The sequence below is a fragment of the Macaca fascicularis genome, chromosome 1 (assembly GCF_037993035.2).
Source record: "Macaca fascicularis isolate 582-1 chromosome 1, T2T-MFA8v1.1".
NCBI lineage: Eukaryota > Metazoa > Chordata > Mammalia > Primates > Cercopithecidae > Macaca > Macaca fascicularis.
Genome location: NC_088375.1, coordinates 184,473,641 through 184,495,136, shown reverse-complemented (window position 1 = coordinate 184,495,136; position 21,496 = coordinate 184,473,641). Strand labels below are relative to the sequence as shown.

General features: G+C 44.7%; 1 pseudogene; it reads left to right on the top strand.

Moving 5' to 3' along the window:
- Positions 1-10,183: 10,183 nt before the first annotated feature.
- LOC102136392 (cytochrome c pseudogene) lies at positions 10,184-10,897 on the top strand (annotated as a pseudogene).
- Positions 10,898-21,496: the final 10,599 nt, after the last annotated feature.

Here is a 21,496-nt window from a genome sequence, read left to right as displayed (position 1 = left end):
GGCCTCATGGCAACCTTGTGAGAAAGTATTATTGTCCCCATTTTATATATGAGAAGATGGAGACTTCCAAAGAATACCCTGTTGGGGACAGTTTACATAGAAAATTACCTGAACCTAGTAAAGAAATATTTTTACTGAACCCTTTTAATCTTGAAATATGTTCCCTGGCTTCTGAGTCCTTCCCCTTAGCATAAAGAGATTGGGGTGGCCTGTAACCCCTACTTATTGCCCCACAGCCACACTTCCAAGATGGGCTGGGCCCATGGGGGACAGAGGGATGGAGGCAAGGAGAGACACTCCACAAAGTTCCAGTGTCCCAGGGCCTGTCAGTCCCTGAGACATTCCCCAGCCGCCTCTCCAGCAGGTTTAACGAGTCTGCCCACAAATAGAACAAATGGAATAGGCATCCAGGAGTTCTCCAGGGGGGAAGGCAGATCAGCATCCCCCTAAATGAAGTACCCAGATTTCTGATGGCCACCTGGGACCTACATTCCACTGCTCTTGAAATCCCCCGACTTTCCCACCCTTCCTGCTCAAGGACTCACTCTGGCAGTACCCGTGTCAGGATCACAGCCACTTGGAGCCCCCACCCCTGCAGAGCTATCAGAATTGGGTAAATGCAGCTGTCGTTTTGAAGGAGTAAGTTGAGGGCACTTAGCGAATCAACTTCCTAATGAATCTTTTCAGGTCTGGATGGGAGCTGGTCCCTTACTATGGAACTTGGCTTGATTTGGAAATTAATGTGGTAATTTACAGCCACTCTGCCAGGCAGGAAGATTAAAAGAGAGAGAGAGTGAGTGAGGGGAGAGATAGCGAGGGGAGAGAGGCCTCTGCAGTGGCAGAACCTTAAGAGGCACCAGCTTAGTGCATGTCTGGAGGACTGGACCACACGCACTGGGCACCATGAAGGTGGCATCAGCTAGGCTCGGCCCATGTGGGACAGAGGGATGGAAGCAAGGAGAGACACTCCACAAAATAGATCAAAAATCAGTGTCCCAGGCCCAGTGGGGGCAGTGCAGGGAGTCCTCTCTTTAGAGATTGTGTGTGTGTGTGTGTGTGTTTCCCTAACTTCTGGAATTCATTTCCCAAAGTCAAACAGACTTTGCCATGACCATAAATCTCCAATATCATTATTTACTTTATGTTTTCCTTTAAATTTACTTAATTTGTGTCTTAAATGAGTTTTATATCACTTCTATCATAAATGGAAAGCCAATATTACATACAAAGAAGAAAAAGTAAATGTAAAATTAATTGCACTAAAAATAACACAAAATTACTAAATTCTAGAGCAGCCCTTGCCTGCCAAAGGTTCTGAGTCTGAAACCTGCCCCTATTTGGGGAAAAGCATGTTAGAGAGGTGCTCAAGACATATTAGTGCAAAACTGAGGTGTGAGCACCTCTTGATGTAATCAGACAGATTGAAAGGAGAGTTAAATGGAAACTACTTTTGCACTTGTGAGTCAGTGCTGTGTAATGTTATGATCTTTGCATTTTATTTATTTAACAAACATTTACATAGCACATACTATGTGTCAGAGGCTGTTCTAAAAACTTTTTTAAAATCAACTCATTTAATTCTTATACTAACCCTAGATAGTATAGCATTATTTCCATTTTAGGGAGAGGAGACTGAGGTATGGAGAGGTTTAGTGGCTTGCTAGAAGTCACCTCAAACCATCTAAAATCCTGTACTGGTCATTCTACACTTCAGTGGGCTAGAGTGGCCCAGAGCTCCTCCAGTCACTGTCTGGACCAGAGCTACAGACATATGGGAAGGAGCAGTATGCAGACAGGGAGTTCTAGATAGCTACAGACTGATTCCTCAGGGCCCAGGCCAGGCCAGTGGTGGCATCGCTGGGTGGACCCTGGGGGTCACTCCTCCTAAGCCCTCTGAGGCTCTCCATCTGACTGTAAGTCTGGGTTCTGTGGGTGGTAGGCAAGAGACAGCTAGATGCTGATCCAAACAGTAGTCTTCAGGAAAGAAGGGAGTGATTTTCTTGCTTTTTGTTTTGTGAGGTTTCTTAAATATATAAAGAGATATAAGAAAAGCCCCTAGAGATGCTGCTTTTCTCTGCTACCTGTTCTTGGCAGAAGTCTCTGAACAGTGCTCTAAGGATCAGTCAGGGGCTGCCACTCATGGTCAGGTGACTGGGATCTGAGGAGACAGCAGGTTCCCTTGGCACAATGGCAGCGGTGGGTGAAGATGGAATGGTGTAGAGACGAGGGGCGCTTTTTGGAGAGAGGGCTTCTGTGACTAGCTGCCTCAGCAAGTGCAGGGAGGTGCCCTTGAGGGGCCTACTGTAGCAGTCCCTCCCTGGACAGCCCATGCCTTGTTCTGGCCTTGGGATGTAAAACATACTGCAATCCGAACTATAACCTGAACTGAGTGACAGGGGCCCTGTGTCATTATTAGGATAATAAAAGAGTAGCAGAGGAAATATTTTGGAAATCAAAAAAGCATTATTCTCTTTTGCTTCCCCAAGTACATGAGTCTTGCCCCATCTAACTAGCATGAAGTTGAGAATCTTTCAAAAGGGATTCCAAGGGAAAGATAAAGTAATATTCAACCTCTGACATTTTAAAAAAGGCCAGAATTTTATCCTGACCAGAACTAAACGCAAGAGAGGAGGCTCAGAAGGAAGGTCAGATCAACAGAAAAAAGTAATACATTCTTTCTGCAGATTTGAGTTAGAATGTGAGTTAAATTTGAAACTCTACTAAATAGCTCACATTGAGCATTTCCTTTGTGTCAGTTCATTTATTTGCCAAATGTTTTATATGTACAGCCTCTTTTATCTTCCGAATAATCCTGAGGTTGGTGTTGTTACTATCCCTATTGCATGACTGAGGAAAGGGAGGAGGTTAAGTAACTTGGCCAAGGTCAGACACCCAGGAGGCAGGAGATCAGCGATTTGAATCTTCAGGCATTTCTCTAGACTGTAGCAATTGTCCCCAAGAAGCTTCTAGGGCCCACGGCCACCATGATTCATACCTCCCAAGAGCCACCAGAGCGCATCTTAAGACAGAATCTGTCTTGTCTTCAGATGTCAGAACCAAAATTCTTGGGCTCATGTCAGTCAAGGCCTCACCCAGAGACCCTCCATGGGGGTTCTCAGGAAAGGAGTAATGATCCTCAGTCAGCCCCTCACAGATGCCACAGCACATAAAGGATGGAAAGGCCATTGGAAATGCACGGGCCCCACACTAAAGGATGTGAACTGTGGAGGTGTTTGCCTCTTCTGGGCTCCTTACACAGGCTAGGCATGTGCTACCACACAGATTCCAGATTTATCAATAATGCAGATCACACGTCCTCACCAGAATCTGGGGCTTTACTAGTTTTCTCAGCAGCCCAGTGAGCCCCTCAGCTTCCAGAGGCTCAAGGCACCAGCCCACCAGCCCACCTGAGGGTCCCCAGTCCCCGCTGAAAGCTCAAAAGTCAGTCAGGATCTGGTTTCCCTACTGGTCCCCTGGACATTGGAGACGGTCTGCCTGACCTGTCTACCTTCCCAGACTCGTGCCCTTTAGACATAAGCCCAGCTGAGAGGGCATGAGGCCATGTTCATCTGCAGACCTTGCCCCTTGGTGTATCCAGATCTCTCCCCTTAAGCCCGAGGCCTGGAGGCCAGCCTGGCTCTGCTAATCCTTGCCGCATGACCTTCAACAGGTCAGTTACACTCTCTGCATCTGAGTTTCCAAATAAAGGGTTGGAGCTGCTGAGGTTTAGTACCCACTGTTTCCCCTGTCTGGAACACCCTTCCTCTCTACTTCTTAGATTGGCTAACTTCTAGGTCTTTCTAGACTCAACTCATCTTATCAGATCCTTTAGGAGGATTTTTTCCATCCTCCATCTTCCAACTCCTATCCTAAGCTGAATTGCATTTCTCCTCTCTGTTCCAATAATTATTATTATGTTTTCGGTATAATGTTAAACTTTTATTAAGCACTTACTGTATGTCAGGCACTGTTCCAAGACTTCACATATATGAATTTATTTACTTTTCACAACAACTCCATAAGGTGGATGATAGTAGTGTCCTTATTTTACCAAAAAGGAAACTGAGAAATAGAGGCAAAATGAATTACCTGAGGTCACCCAGCAAGTTTAAGTGTCTGAGCTGGTATTTGAACTCCTCCATGGTTCAAAAAGTATGATGGGGCATGAGGGAAGCCCCCTTGCCTGTCAGAGGTTCCATTGTGATGTGTGATCCCATTCAGGGAGGCCTAGGCAGTTTATAGTCAAATCACTTCTTTTACAGCTTAGCAATGGCCTCCAAACCCAACTTCCTGCTCCAAGCATCAGTAATTTTGTCTGTTATCATTGTCACGATTACCCCAAATTCACCCCAGAATAGAAGTCTGAGCTGTGGAGGGACAAGCTCTTCTCTTTCCTCTGTTCCCACCTAGGTAAATGAGAGGCCTCTGACAGCTCACCCTCTTCTCTGGGTATTCTCCCTCCTCTCTAAAATAAGGAGTTTGGGTTTGATGGATTTCCAGATCCTTCAATGTGGCCATTGATTACTGAATGGTTTGCTACTTCTTCACATGGTGAGGGTGGCAGGTGGGCACAAGAATAAACCAAGCATCTGTGAGGACCTTAGCAGATTCCCAGGTGTGTTCTCATTGAGCCTGAGGCAGTAAATTTTACTCTCTGGACACATCAACACCTTTAAGTTCCCTTCACCTCCTGCTGAGAATACATTCTGGTTCTCACCCATGTGCCTTTGTCGTTTCCTTTGCCTGGGACACTCCCCTCCATTCCTTGCCTTCCTAGCCAGTCCCTATATTACCTTTAAAACTCAGAGCAGAAGTTGCCCCCTCCCTAGCCTGCTATTTTTGCATTCAGTGCATTAAAGTATAATCTTATCATTTGAATATCTGGTTTTTCCTGCAACACTGAGAGCTCCTCAAGGACAGGGACTGTATTTTATAAGGTCGTGTCTCCAGCCCCTAGGTCAGCGCCTTGCTCATAGTAGGTGCTTAATTGGTATTAGTTAGATTAAACTGAATGTGATTTAAAGTCACCTGCTGCAGTACCCAATATCAGGAAATGGCAGAACTAGGACTTGAACCCAGGTCTGAAGACTCCAAGTCCAGCACATGTCTTCTCCCTGCAGCTGTCAGGAGAGGCAAAGAGAAGACCCACTGGCAGAGGAGGGGTGTTCAGACAGCTGCTTTCATCAGCCTTCCACAAGGTTGGAGGAATCTGTGGGAAAGCCAGGTTGCCTGGGAGGGGTCCTCAGGGCACCCGGAGGCCTCTGTTTGTCCGTGCTGCCCATACTGTTTACTCCTTTTTCCCCTTCAGCCCAGCCCCTGGCTTTCTGGGGATTGAAGTCAAGCCGCACTTCCCCACTTCTGCTCCCTTTCCCCAGACCTCTGTAAATACAGTGGGAACCTGGCTTTCTGAATGAGATGGGAGGAGACAAAGAGAGCCACCCACCCCCATGCCTGTCAGTGCCCAGTTCATATTCCTGCTGCGACTGTATCTAAATTTGCAAATCGTCACCCCGTGCCCCACCATCATGTGTCATCTTTTATGCATGGCCACCTCTGCCGTGCTGCTCGGCCAGTTGCTATGCAACCAACGACAGCGCCGCAGGGGCCTGACATTAGTGAAAGCAAATTGACCAGAGGAGCCTTCATCCTGCATGCAAAGCAGCCAGGGCCTCACTCTTTGGAGAGGCTGCTGGAGCTGAGGCTGGGCCACCTCTTTCTATGGGGGCCAGACCCTTTGGCCACAGTCTCCCCAGCCTAAGCTACAGACACTGGGAAGCCTTAGTCCTCCTACTTGTGGAAAAGGCTAAAATCTGACCAGTGACAAGAGTTGCTTCCAAAGGGAAGTGTGGGCAAATGCATCTTCAGGCTCTAAAAATCTGACCCTCCAGTGTGATGGACATTAGCTCCTGCAGCAAAAGGGTTATTATTCATTGAGCACTTACTATGGGCTGGGCACAATGTTTGGCACAAGAACAGTACAATGCAAAAAGCTCTGACTTCCTGGATCCCAGCCCAGCTCCACCATTACTCAGCTGTGTGTTATGCATGCAAATTATTTATCAGGACAGAGCCAGCCACTGAAGGCTGTCCCTAGACATCTTGGAAAGCGATAAAAGGCTGGATAATGGAGAGGGGGAAGGAAGCTAGTACAGCAGCAGGAGTGAGAAGATTAGAGAAAGGAAGGAAGGGAGGATACTGCCTTGCACTCCTAGTATTGGAGGCCTTTAAGCCTCCTGTCAGGAAGAACAGAGGAAATTAGAAGCTAGTAGTTCTGGTCTCCCCTTCTGCACAACCCGCCATGGCCCCCACTCCCAGGTATGTGCTATGCAAGTTGTGCTGGAAAGAACAAGGCTTTGGAATTCGTTTGAACTGACCTCAAATCCTGGTGCTCACCCTTCCTAGCTATGTGACTATATTCATTTACTTCTTTTTTAAAATTTTAGCTTCTCAGTCTGTACAATGGGCATGATGATCTCTACCTTCACAGGGTTAAATGGCTGCCATATGTAAAGCACCTAACAGAAAATCAGTAAATGCTACTTCTCTCCCTCAAACTTCAATGGCTCCCAATTTTCAGAAGAACAAATCTGCTTCCTTAGCCTGACATTGTTCCCACCCACCTCCCCAGCCTTGCCCTCCAGACTCCCTGCACCTCTGCACCTCTGCACCTTTCCTCTGGTGCAGCTTCTCCCTAGAAGCCCTTCCCCTTGCTCTTCCTTTTTTAAAATCTAGTCCACCTCTAAGGACTATAAAACAAATTAAAATTAATTTCAGTAAGGAACCCTGCCCACCAGGCCATCCCCCAATCCACTTGCCAGTGGGAAAATTCTTGGAGCAGGGAACCACGAAAAGATTCTCCTTTCTTGGGTGGTGAGTTTGAGAAGCTATCTCTCAAAGCTCAGTCTCCCATTGAGGAATGTCATTCTGTGGCTTCTGTATCCTGAGGACTACATCTCACCCTGAGGATGGGCATGGAGCAACCTCACAAAACATAGCTCAGTGACTTACCAGACACCCAGCATTGTTCTAGGTGCCATAATACCACTGTGGTTTTGTCCAGGGTTTAACACTCACAACCACTAATTCACAATTGCTCATTAACATACCAACATAATCTTTACTTTTCATTCAAATCAGTGAGGTAGACATTACCCCCACTTACTGAGGAAGAATACAGGCTCAGAGAGGAAAGGTGACATGTACAAGATCACACAGTGAGTGGGTGGTGGTCAAACTGGGGCAGGTACGCAGTTCTATGTGAAAATGGGCTATGTGGCTGTAATGTACACACTTTGTCTACATCATCAGTCATCATTAACACGTCAGACTGCTTTGCCCATTTAAAAAAACTCACACGTTGAAACACAAAGCCACTTACTTGTTTCTTGCAAAAACAAAAAACCTTTGCCAAACCCAGAGAGAAGCAGCATGGGGAGTGCAAAGGACACCAGCTCAGGTGGATGACCCTGGGCAAGTGACTCCATTCTCCTGAGCCAGGGGTTCCTCTCTCTGAAATGGAAGACAAAGTTACCTACCACATCCTCAGGTCTATTTTGAAGGGCAAAAATGATACAAAGAAAGTGCTCAAGTATGGAGTTTTGATAGGTATTAGTATACCCTTAGAAGTAGCATTCCTTCAAACCAGAAGTTCGCAACCTGTTTCTGACTGATGCTTTTCTTTAGTTATTCAACGTTGAGAACTGTGTTGTTGTTGTTTAAAAGATGTGCCAATTGTATTGCCTTCATGTTGTATTGAAAAGCATTTCTTCATTATTTGGACTAATTTCCAAACAAATTAAAAACTGTTGTAGCAGTCAAGCTCTGACTGCTCCATCTATTAGATTCAGAAGATGGCAAATTCCTTAAAACACAGATATAAACAATTCTGGTAACACAATCTGATTTTATAATTAATTTTCTGCCTGGGAAGGCAAAAGTTCTCCTTCCCATGTTCTTTGTCCTCAAGTTCCTAACTGTTCTCCCACTTCTGGCAGACTCTTAATTAAGGAAAAGCAGATTCTGTTACCTGGAATTCTGCTGTGTTGCATGTAAAAAGACAAATTTTTTCTCAAATGTGCTTTGATCACAGAAATGGCCAGGGTAGAGGCAGTCAAGAGGTTCTTCTGTGATCGGACCTTAGGGGTTCCTGTTTCTACCCTACTGCAGCCACTGTGAACACATCCTCATCAGAGTGTGGTCACTCAGCAAGCCAGCCCTTGTCAGCAGCCTGTAGAGGCCCCACACTATGCCACCCTCTGGGGGAAGATGTGTCCTGGGAGTGCTCAAGATCTAATATGTGTGAGGCTGAGATAAGAAACACGTGAGCAACAGGTTGTTTAAATATCAAGAGAGTGGCGCTCTGGGACCCTTGTGAGATGATGAGCATATTAGATGGGTCCAGATTTAGTCTATGACTAGGTCAGGGCCAGGTGCATGATTCAATCTATAGCCAGGACCAGTCCTCAGCATGGACCAAGATCAGGGCTCAGGTTGTGACCAAGATTGAGGTTCAGAGAATGATCAGGTTTAAGGTTCAGTCTGTGGCCAGAATCAGAGCTCAGGCTGAGGCCAGGGTCACTCAGTCTGTGGCCAAGATTAGGACATTTAAGACCTGAGGTCCAGGACGAGTCTTTGGCCAAGACCAGGCTAAACTGTAGTCAGGATCATGACTGTTTGTGATCATGGCAGTGGGATTCATGAATGACTTAGACCTAGTCGCTGCTCAAGAATTCCATAGTCTTCTCTGGGAAACATTAAATTGAAATTATTCTACCAACTATTAAGAGTTATGACAGAGGAAAACAGGAAAGAAGAACACAGGACAGTGCCTCCTTTCCAGTCTGGGGCTGGGAGGGGTGGATGTGCCAGGGAGCACCTTCCAGAAAAGGTGATGCCAAAACTGTGTCCAGAAGGGCATGAGTAACTTCGTTTCAACGTCCCTTTTTTATATCATCATGTTGAGCACATGGCTTCATTCCCTTTGTGATTTTCCCATTTCCCCCAACACTCTGCACTGGATGCAAGGTGTACTTTGAGGGACACTCTTGCACTTCCTCTGGACAAGATCCTGGAGAACATATCATTTTCTTCAACCTCAGTACCCCCTATTATTTTCTGTCTACCATATAGGCACTCTGTGTAGCCCTGACACTAACTCCCAGCCACTTTTGTCTCTTGTTGGATGCACTGAATTTCTATACAGGGATCCACTTACTCCCTTGTACTACTCATCTTCCTCTTGTAGCACAAAGCTATGAACATTTTCCCCATGTTTATTTATAGATCCAGTAGCTCACAGAGGAGCAGCATGGTGGAGAAAATCAGACTATGACAGCAAGAAAACCAGGGGAGGTGTGTGGCCTCACGTAAGTCACACAGCCATTCAGAGCTTCAGTTTCTTCATCTAGTAAGTGAAACTGATAGATTCCCTGCCTTTATTGTAGGATGTTTTGGAGGCCCACTGAGAGAACTGATGTAAAAGGGCTCTAAAGATGGAGAGAATTACAACAAATCACTCATGGATGGAGGCAGAACAAGTTCAGCTCAGCTTCATGGGATTGGCCAATTCTTACTGGGGTCCTGGGAGGTAGGATTCATGGTCTTCTGTGTCTGTTCACAGCCCAAGAACATGAAGAAGGGGCAGGCGTGTTTCTGAGTTCCTGCACTGGGGCATGAACACAGTTTGCATTCCTGTTTATATGTCAGCGTCTGTACCCATGTATACAGTTTGTATTCCCATTTATATGTCAATGTCTGTACCCATGTATGGGTCATAGGCTGGCTTCTTCAGAGCAGACCCTGACATGGAGATTCATATGCAAGTGATTTATTAAGGAAATGTTTCTAGGAGAAACCAGTGAGGGAGTAAAGAAAGCAGGACCAAGAAGGAGGAGCCAAATAAGGCTGTGTTCTCAGGCAAAAGTCCAGCAGAGGGTAGATTTGAGCCTGATCCTGAAGGGGAAGTCTGAAGTGTACATCATCCCAACTCAAGGCAAGGGGGCTGGGCTTTCACTCTCCCCATTCCAACATCCAACAATCATTGTAAACTCCCAGACACCTCTGGCTGTCTGTGCTAATGGGCTAGTGCTAATTCCCAGTAGCCTAAGAGTCATTCACCAAAGAAGATCCAGGAGTGCTTTTGAAAGCACATTAAGTGAGGTGTGGGGAGTTCTGTGGAGCACCAACATTTTCTGCTAGAATGTTCCTAGGTGTGCTGATCTCCCCAGCCTCACTGGCTATCTCTTCGCAGTCTCCTTTAAGAGTTCCACTTACGAGAGAGTGGGGATGTCCTGCTTCGGAGCGGGAATCTTCGTTGCGCCAGCGACTAAAAAGAGAATTAAATATTGGTGATGTTGAGAAAGGCAAGAAGATTTTTATTATGAAGTGTTCCCAGTGCCACACCGTTGAAAAGGAAGGCAAGCACAAGACTGGGCCAAATCTCCATGGTCTCTTCGGGCGGAAGACAGGTCAGGCCCCTGGATACTCTTACACAGCCGCCAATAAGAACAAAGGCATCACCTGGGGAGAGGATACACTGATGGAGTATTTGGAGAATCCCAATAAGTACATCCCTGGAACAAAAATGATCTTTGTTGGCACTAAGAAGAACGAAGAAAGGGCAGACTTGATAGCTTATCTCAAAAAAGCTACTAATGAGTAATAATTGGCCACTGCCTTATTTATTACAGAACAAATGTCTCATGACTTTTTTATGTGTACCATACTTTAATAGATCTCATACACCAGAATTCAGATCATGAATGACTGACAGAATATTTTGTTGGGCAGTCCTGATTTAAAACTAAGACTGGCTTGTGGTTAAATGAATATGTTCAGTTTTTGAATTTTAATAGTAATTCCAATTCAGTAAATGCTATCGCTGTTTACCCCTTCTAAAGATATTATTAGACTTTGTTAGTAATGTTCAACTTTTCGCAAAGATGGTGAGTGCCATCTAAAAACTTGCTGGAGATTGGTTTTATATTTAGATTTCTATAGCTGGTTATGTGAATATATTTAAATACTGGGTAAATTCCTTCACCGTCTCAGAACCAAGCAAGATTCACCTGTGTTTTGTGTTCATTTGCCTCTTAAAGGCAAGGGTTGAAGATAAATAAGGTAGCAATGTCTAGAGTTTTGGCCTTAACGATGCCAATCTAATTATAATTCCCTGTATTTAAAATGGTTCCTTTTACTTATTGAAAAGCATTTTAGTATGGTTTGTGTGTAATATTAAAGATTATTCAACACTTCTCACATCTTACAAATCTATAAGGTCACATGCTTTTAAAATAGTAGCAAGTTAAACTTCACTCTTGAATTCTTTACAATCTAAGTCAAACTAAGTTATAATTTAGGATTGTCTTTAAACAGCCATTCAGAAACATAAAACTGTAGAACTGTGTATTTGTGATTAGGAATGGTGCTTTTGCCGACTTAAAAGGATTAAAGTAGTGGAGATATACACAAATTTTAAAATTATGTGTGATCGCAAGACTAAAGATAATTAAAAAGAAAACCACAGATCATGAAAAAAGAAAAAAAAAAGAGTTCCACTTTCTCTATGCCTTAAATGATTGCATTTCACCTGCTTAAAACTCTTCTCTGGTTCCTGACTGCTTTGACGATAAAGTCCAAGCCCCTTCACATGACTAAGAAGTCCCTTCATCCTCTGCCCTCTGCTGACTACCCCCAAGCCTCATCTTTCACATGGCCCCTCACTTTACGGCAACCAGACAAGACCTTGCTGTTGTATCGGAATTGTAGAGGGATCCCACAAAGCCTTAAAACTGCTCATAGACCACTGGAGAAGACAGAAATATGACAGGCAAATCTAGGAGTTTATAGGAATGGAGATAAGGTACCTAACTTAGCCTGGGTTCAATGAAGACTTCCCATGGGGAACAAATGTGAAGGCAAAGCAGGAAGCTAAGTGTAGAAAGAGTGATCCTGGCAGGATTTGCAGCACTGGGGAGAAGTGGGGAATTGTGAGCAGGCATGGAACAGAGTGGTCACAAAATAAATATTTGTGCAATGAATATATGAGTGAATAACCACACAAGTTTTACCATTATGGGCTTTGGAATTCAAAAGCCTTTATTCCTGTCTCCTTCTAATTACTCACTGAGAAGCCTCAAACAACTTATATAACCACTCTGAACCTTACTTTTCTTATTTGGAAAATGGAATATCTAATGAAAGTATCTGATATGAAACAATGGATGCAAAAATATTCTGTAAGCTGCAAAACCCTGTTCAAATATTAGTTTTCATTCATTTGTTTATTCAAAGAATAGTTTTGAGTTCCTACTCTATTCCAGGTCATGTGCTGGGAATTTGTCCTGGAAAAAGGAACTAGATGGGGACTCTGTTTCCAAGTAGAGAGGAGAAAAGTTTAGGAGAGGAGGCAAGAAGACAAGGAGAGGAGAGAAGTTTAGCTCATAATGAGATATGTTGCCATAATCACAATCTGGGAGCTGAGAGAGCTCAGTGAAGGTTTCCCAAAGAAGGTAACATTTGTATAAGGGTGCCTTGATGGCTAAGGGTGGGTGTGTCAAGTGAAGGAGGGGTCCAAGTAGAGAGACAATATATGAAGACACAGGAGGTAAAAAAGCAGTGTATTTAGACCAGGGGGATTGGTCTGGATGGCATAGCGTATGTGGGATGGTGGTAGGATGTGAAAGGGAATGAGAAAGTCTTTTGAGGTCAAACCATACAGAGGAAATCTGAATATTTTTCTATAGGTATTGGGGACCCTTTTGGGCATGAGAGTTGCAGTGGCACTGAGATGACAGGAATAAGTGAGCAAAGCCTGTCTGAGGTCTAGGAAGTAGAGTTGTGGCAACAGTACCTTAAGAACTGGAGAAACTTCTGGACTTTCATCACCAACGCACAACCATCACCAACACCAAGCTTCAGCAATCTCTCCCTTGGACAGCTACCTACTGTGAAAATACTTTCTCAATATGGTTCTTCTTGAAAATGTTGTTCCTGCATTATGACTTGCATTACACATTTCCCAATGAGCTTTGTTTGGTTATTTTACTTGTGCTTCTATTGGCAGGGCATATGATGAAACACTTTCTAATTACCTCTGAATATCTTTACTGGTTATCTATGGCTGTGTAACAAACCATCCAAAATTTAGTGGCTTAACACACCCATTTACAGAGCTCGTGATTCTGTAGGTTTGTATTTGGGCTATCCTCAGGCGGGCAATTCCACCACTGATCTTGGCTGGGCTCATTCATTTGTGTACAGCTTTGGGTCAGTTAGGAAGCTCTGCTTTGGAGATAGACTGGCTATCAAGTCTGTGGTTATGGGTATCAACTAAGCCGTGTGTTTTTTGTCATCTAGGAGGCTAGCCTGGGCTTGGTCACATGATGGTAGTCTCAGTATTCCAAGAAGAGCAAGAGAGGTAGCTGCAAGGCCTCTTGAACTAGGCTCATAACTCACCCAGTGTCATTTATTTTATTGGCCAAAGCAAGTCACAAAGCCAGCCTGAAATGCACTCCCTCTCATGATGGGAGAATTTGCAAAGTGCTGTGGCAATTTTCCCAATATACTTCAAGGTGTATCAACTTTCTTCCATTAATCCTGGCATACACAAGGAAGAAAGAATGGAAAACATTCCAAAGAAAGTTTTTGTTATTGTTGTTATTATTTTCTATAACCATAACAAACCCTGAAAGGATGCTGAATTCCTTATTGTTTATACATTATCATTATTATTTATTGAGCACCTCCTATGTGCCAGAGACCAGTCAAATAACAATGAAAAAGATATACACGGTACTTGTTCCCATGGGGCTTACAGTCCAATAGAGAAAATATATTAAACAAGTAATTCCAATAACTTGATAAGTATTATGTCTAAAAATTTTATAGCTTTATTAATTTTTCCTTTATGTTTTTGTCTGTGGAGTCTTGAGTTTTAAAGGCTTCTCTGGATTAAATAAATATTAATTTCTATAAAAGGGCTTTTGAAAGTTTTACCCCTAGCTGGAAGCTCTTTTACCTTGGGATACCCAGTGAGCAAACATGAGCCCAGCCAGAAATTTAAGACCAAAGGCAAGAAACCCCAGTTCATCTCCAGACCCAGGCTTTGACCCTTTCTGGAAAAAACCAATACTGTGCTCTTTTCACACTGTGTCCTCACCCCAGATGGTCACATTTCTACAGAGGTTAAAAGCCCTACTCCATCAGCTTAAGCCTGATATTGACACTCCAATTCCAGGCTGTTCTCTGTTGCCCAAGCTCCTTTTGGGCCCCTACCACAGGTGCTTTAATGTGCAACCTAATGGACATTTAGAGCTCTCAGAAGCATTTGATTGGACTTCATTCCAGTATATACATACATACATACATAGCGATAGATAGATAGATAGATAGATAGATAGATAGATAGATAGACAGACAGATAGATAGATAGTTTTCTTTTTTCTTTTTTCCATTTAACATTGTATTCGGAATCTTGCCCTATGATGTTAAATAAACCCACCCTGGGGGATATATCATGAATAAATGTATATTAAAATATCCTAAAAGAGAAGCTGTTTGTCCAAGCATCTCTCCTTGGGGAGGCCTCTCTACCCCATCCTCCCACTGCAACTGAGTCAGCTTGGCACTGGGCATAGGGGTAAGCCCCACTCTCTCTTACTCACTCCCTCCACTTTCCTGGGCATTGGGTTAATATTTCCTTGAATCACAGTGGTAAGATATGAGACATAGATTTGGGCATTGGTGGCCTGCTGTAGTGTGGGGAGGTGCAATCCTAATGAACTACATGAAAGGCGCATGCTCAGCAGCCCAGCTCAGCTCCCTACCGTTCTTGGTACTAGGCATTGGAATGAAAACCTCAGTTTAGAGTAAAGCACGTCTGGGCCCTCCAGTTGATTTACTAGTCCCCACCCTATACAGTAATATCCTTAGAAACATTGAAGGGAGAAAAGAAGGAAAAGGAGGCTTCACCATAGTGGGACTCAGCTGGTCTTGGGTCCATGAATCATAGCACCATTTAGTAGCAAACTGGTCTTACAAATATTTCCAACATTCAGCATGGAATGCTGTAAGAGGGAAGCCCACTCCATTCATTTATTTGTTCAATAAATATTGTCTCTTATGTGGGGTGCTCTTCTAGATGCTGGGGTTGCAGCAGTAACTAAAACAGACCTAAATCTATGCCCTCTCAGAGTTTGCATTCTGGTGAGGGGATGAACATAAAATGTGTACGAAGAATAACAAGGGAAGCAATGAGCAATGTCTTGGGTGGTAGCTTTAGACTGGGTGGTCAAAGAAGGCCTCATGGAGAAAGTGACATCTGAGCAAAAATTTGGAGGAGGTGAAGGAGGGAAGGGTGCAGGAAGGCAACACAAAAATAAACAGCAGAAATGAAGAAGGGGGCAGAGGTATACCACCTGTGAGCCCATAGGAGAATACCTAAGCCTAATTTGAGGAGGCCAAGACAGCTTCCTAGGGAGATGATTGCTGAGAGGGGACTTCAGGGATGAGTGGAAATTTGGCCAGGAGACACAGGCAGAAGGGCATTCTAGAGAGAAAAAAGGTGTGTGCAAAAATACGATGAATCCATGAAACATGTCTTAGCTGTGAACCATGAAATCCAGACCCAGAGGGGCTCAGCAACTCAGTCAAGGCCACTCAGTAATAACAATAAAACAAACGAATGTTAACAATGATGTGAAAAATCAACACTTAGTGAGCCCTTACTATATGTCAGACCCCATGAAATTCTTTCTTTATGCTGACTGCCTTGATCCTCGCAACAACCCCATGAAGTACTGTGCACAATCCCATTTTGCTAAAGGGGTTGAGAACTCACCCAAGTTTACACAGCTTTTAAGTGCTAGAGTCAAGCTTTGGTGCCAGCAGGCTGGTTTCAAAAGCCACACACTGGGACCCAGGACTTCATCCTTCTCCACCAGGCTGCTTCACTGACTTCTAAAATTCCTTTAGTCCAGCCCCCAACCTTTGGACTGGTAAGAGATGAATAGTCTCATTTGACAGACTAGGCCCCTGACGCCCAGGAGACAAGAGCCCAGTCACGTTCACACAGGTAATGATAAAGACCATTTCCATATTCCAGGGAATGTGACCATCTGGGGATCCACCTCACAGGAGACTTTCTTTTCTTTAAAGATGAAGCTCCTAGAGTTCATCCATTCCAGTATTTCTCAGTCTTTTTTAACACCACAAATAAACTATGTACCTGTTTATGTAATACACATTTATTGTTTTACACATTAAAATAAGAGTACACTCTTTCCACCCTCCCAAGAACCACTTTTTACCCTCTTGAGGGCAACATCACCCTCTTTGAGAATGCATGATCTAATCTAGCCCTGTCATGTTATAGTTGAAGAGACTGATGCCAGAGAGGGGAAGGGAATGCCTCAAGGTCACTTAACTCAGACCAAATAGAATCAAGAGCAGATCCCAGGGCTCCTGGCTCCTCCACCCCACACAGCCTCAAGCATAGTCACGGAAGCCTTTGCTACCCCTTCCCCTAATCTGACACTCTCTGCCTTTCCTTCTGCATCTAAGGGCTCCATCCAAATTCAGACCCCCAACTTTCTAAGAGTAAGATGGTCGGCAACTAAGGAGCCAGGTACCTCCTAGACACCCTGAGTTAACAGTCAGGGGCCAGCCCATCAGGAGACCCAAAGGGGCACCTGGGCTTCTTTCACAGAAGGCTGGCACGAAGGGACAAGCATTGCTCAGCTCAGGTCTTCACCACTGGGCCAACAGAGATCACACTGACAGCTTCCTTAGAGGTTCAGCTCCATCACCTTTTCCAAATGCAAGACAAGCATAAAACTACTTCAGCAATGGGGAAAAAAATCAACTTGGAAATAATTAAACAGCAAGGCAGCCACCCATAATGATATTCTGCAGCACACTTTAGGGACAGTTTGCTGCAAAAGCGCCCGAGCACTCCGGTTGTTTAATTAACATTGAAACGGCAGTTCCACAAGAACTAAAAACCCTGTTAATTTATGTGTCTCTTAATGATGCTCATTTAAATACTGTCAACTTTCCCTCGGTTTAATATTCATGATTTTGAGTCATTAAAACACAATGATCAGCTTGGGGTGCGGGGGGAGACTTTCTTAAACACCCAGAAACACAAACTGTCTGAAGACAACAATTTCTAAATTCATACCTTTCCAACCCTCCCCGCAAAAGTTCAGCCCCTTAGAGAAGTTGTTAACCAGCTGGAGTGCTTTCAGAGCTGTGGACTGCGCAAGAGGTTGAGTGTAGTTTTATCATTTACTGCCCACTCACCTTTAAAACCAAGCTGGGCCTGACCTCATTGTCAGCAGATATAGAGCTGGGGAGCTCAGCTGGCAAATGCAGGCACTTGATATGCACCAAGAGACCAGGCCCACACCCAAGGGTGTTCAGAAGTATTTTAATCATGGCTAGGAGACACGAGTTACCCTGAAATATATTTCTGACAGAGAGGGACATTAGGGCTGGCCAGGGTAAGATGCTAATGATGGGAGGAGGCATACGGCTCAGAAGGGGGTGGGAATACCCTTATAGGGAACATGCAGGAAGTCAGTGCAAGGCCCCACATAGGAGCTACACACACCATGCAAACTATGGTGGGCCCACACAGATAACCCACAGACTCAACACCCACAAATACTGACAGAGACACAAGCAGACCCTCTGTCAGAGCATGGCCAGTAAGAATTCTGTCAATCCAATTCAAGATTACTGAACTCTGACTACAGTCCACACACTATGATGGACTCTGAAGATTTCAACCTGATCAAGTGGGGAAGACAGACAAGTGAACAGGCAATGACCAAGAGAAGAGAAAAGAGCCAGGGCAGATGATAGTGGGAGGACATGGGAAGCTGTTCAGAGGAAGGGGCACAAAGGTGGGAAGTGGGACTGGCATCAGAACAACAGGCTGACACGTGGTAGACACTTTCTAAATGTTAGTCCCATCCTCTTCTCAAGCTTTCTCTCTCTGCAGAACCACTTTACAACACTGGATCCTGCTTTCACTGAGCTCGAAACCAAGTCCCAGGGTAAGGCAAACTATCTGCACCTCTTTAGTGATACATCCTTCCCAGACAGACCGTGATAAGTGCCATGGGAGTTGACTGGAGCAGAGGATGGAGCACTGACTTCAACTCTACCTACAGCAGGGTTCCACTTACTACTCATATGATCCTGGGCAAAATCAGTTAATAAGTAAATGTCTGAGTTTCTTCTTTGCAAAATTGAGATAATAGCACCCAATATTACTTGTATTAAAAATATCTGTTAATAGGCATGTCTTCTCCACTAGAATGTGAGCTGTAATATCTGATTTATCTCCATATTTTTAGGGCATGGCACATAGCAGGGACCAGAGGTATGCTGAACTGAAGTGAACTGCTGACCTCACAGGGATGCCTTAATGAATTAATAAAATGAAAGATATAAAGAGCATTTAGTAGGTGCCCAACAAATTCCTTTTGACAAGGAAGGCTTCGAGAAGTTTGAATTTAAAGTAGACCTTGAAGGGTAGTGTAATGTAAGCCAAAGAGAAAAACATCATAAGTTGAAAGAACAGAGTACACAAAGAACCAGGCCAGGAAAGCCCAACCCCACCTGTCTCCCTCTCCCCACACCTGGCTCCACCTACATACCTCCTGCTGATCATACCATTCTCTTTCACAACTTCCTTTCTGTCCTCAGAATATTCTACTCTCCCTCAATCACCCAGCTAACTCCTATCAGGCTTCAAGAACCGGTTCAGGAGTCACCTGTTCCAGGAAGCCTCCCTGCCCTCCTTTAGGTTCCCCTTCTGGGATCCTGAAACTCCTCTGTCTCGGCCTCAGCACACCATGTTGTCATCACTGCTATGTGCCTGTCTCCCAACTTGGAAGACAAGGTCTGGTTCTGAATCATCACTGCATGCCCAATGCCCAGCACAGAGCCTGGCACAGAAAAGTTTTTGCCTTATAGATCGTATGATGGTTAATTTTATATGCCAGCTTGACTGGGCCAAAGGTGCCCAGATTAAACATTATTTCCAGGCATTTCTGTGAGAATGTTTTTGGATGAGATTAGCATTTGAATCGTTAGACTCAGAGAAGTAGACTGCTCACATCAATGTGGGTGGGCCTCATCCAATCCACTGAGAGCCTAAATAGAATGAAAAGCAGAAAAAGAGAAGATTCATCCCCTTCCTGCCTGCAGGCCTGTGCTAGGACATCAGTCATCTTCAGCCTTTGGACTGAGATTTACATAATGGTTCCCCTGGTTCTCAGGCCTTTGGACTTGGACCAGAATCACACCACTGGCATTCTTGAGTCTTCAGTTTGCAGAGACAGATCATGGAACTTCTCAGTTTTCATAACTGCATCATGATTCCTTATTCTGTGTGTGTACATGTGTGCATGTGTACTCCACTGGTTCTGTTTCCCTGGAGAACCTGACTAGTACAGATGACAAGCAAACAGTCTGGGTAGGAACAGCAATTCAAGAACATCACCCTCTGTACACTGTACACAGACAGCTGTCTGTAGTGGCCACCTGGGCCAAGTCACAAAGGCCTGGACCAAGCCAGCTTCTTCCTCTTCCTTCCTTCACCCACCATCCAGTCATCACGCATCAGAAGGTCCATTAGTCTAACAAGATTCTTTTCCAGTCTGGATGTGGTGACTCATACCTGCAATCCCAACACTTTGGGAGGCTGAGGTGGGAGGACTGCTTGAGCTCAGGAGTTTGAAAACATTCAGGGCAATATAGCAAGACCTCATCTCTAATGAAAAAAAAATTAAAATTATCATATGGGCATGGTGGCACATGCCTGAAGTCCCAGCTGTTCAGGAGGCTGAAGTGGGAAGATTGCTTGAATCCAGGAGATCAAAGGCTGCAGTGAGCCATGATTGCATCACTGCACTCCAGCCTGGGTGACAGAGTGAGATACTGTCTCAAACAAACAAACAAACAAACAAACAAAGATTCCATTCCATCTGTCCCTCCATCTCTCTCTCTCTTGATCCGTATTCCCACTGCCCCCTACTCAGACCCCACCAACTCTCTAGCATTTTCATTACTTGCCTTGGGCTGCCACTCTCTCCTGCAATCCATTCTCTATGCCTAACCAAAGAAATTGTGCTAATAATCACAACCCTTCCTCAGAGGAGACATAACAACCTGACCTGGAAGGCCCTCTGGATACCAGCATTGCCAATCCCTCTGCCAATCCAGCCTCATCTCTCCACCTGATAGCTCCAACCATTCCCTCTCTCATCTCCAAACCTCCCACCTGCTATTTCCTCCACCTGGAAAACACTTTCTCCTCCTCACCCCCCTTTCCCAGATCACCTCTTTTCAGCTTTCAAGTCTCAGGTGCCAGTGTCACCTTCTCTAGGAAACCTTTCCTGACCCTTCTCAGGCTGAGCTAGGCCCCCTCCTGCCTTCACTGGGTCTCTCCCTTAGACACTGGACATTTGTCAGATAAGAGGGAAGGTGCTCAGGTAGTCAGAGACAACATTATGAGGATGGAGAGAGTCTCCAGTAGGGCCTGCTCTTTTCTGATTTATTTTACACTTAGGGCAGCTCTAAGAAGGTCTCCCCCACCAGCACATCTGTGGGGACTTGGCCAGAGTGGGTGAAGTTGCTGCAGCAACAGCAGCTTCCTCCTGACCTTCTGCCTCTGCATGTTCCCCTGACTCACTGATGGAAAACATCCACCCTTCTGGGCCTCTTCCTTATTTCATCACTTTAATCAATTAAGAACAGATTGAAAAGCAGAAAACGTTGTCTCCTGGGCCCCAGCACCCGCATTCCAACTCAATTACAGGATTTGTTTTTGGATCTGGCTAGACGCAGAGGCAACTGAGATGCAGCAGAAAGAGTGAGAGAAAGAGTTTAGATCAAGAGACCAGAGAAGGTAATTCCTATCCCAGCTCAGTCACTGACCAATGGCCTCAGGCAAATCCATTTACCTCTCTGAACCTCCCCATCTCTCCTTATCTGGAAAGTGGGTGGTAACAATGACACATGCGTCACAGGGAGCATGTCACATGAAATAGAGGGTATAAAACTGCTATGTAGATTGTCAAGTCCTAGACCACGTGAGAGATAGATTATTTCTAGTCTACCAATTCTCTTGGTCAGAGATGACATGGCATCAGGCCCTCTCTCCCTTCTAATAGCTTAGCCTTGGAACTTTGAACAAAAGCTCTTGTATTCCTTGAGGTCAGATCTTCATTCTCCCACTCCTTGTAGCAACTAACACCAGAAACCGGAAAGAGGGACCCTGGATCTTTAGTTATATATTCAACAGCTGTCATTGTTGTTGGTGTTGTTGTTGTTGTTGTTGCCGCTGCTGCTGCTGCTACTGTTTTCAGTTGACAGCCAGAGTGCTCTACTTGGGGGGGAAAAAAAAGTATAGGTCTAGGTGCGAGCTGTGAGACATAGTTTTGTTCCTGGCTGCACCACTTGATTTCTTGCCAATTGCATCACT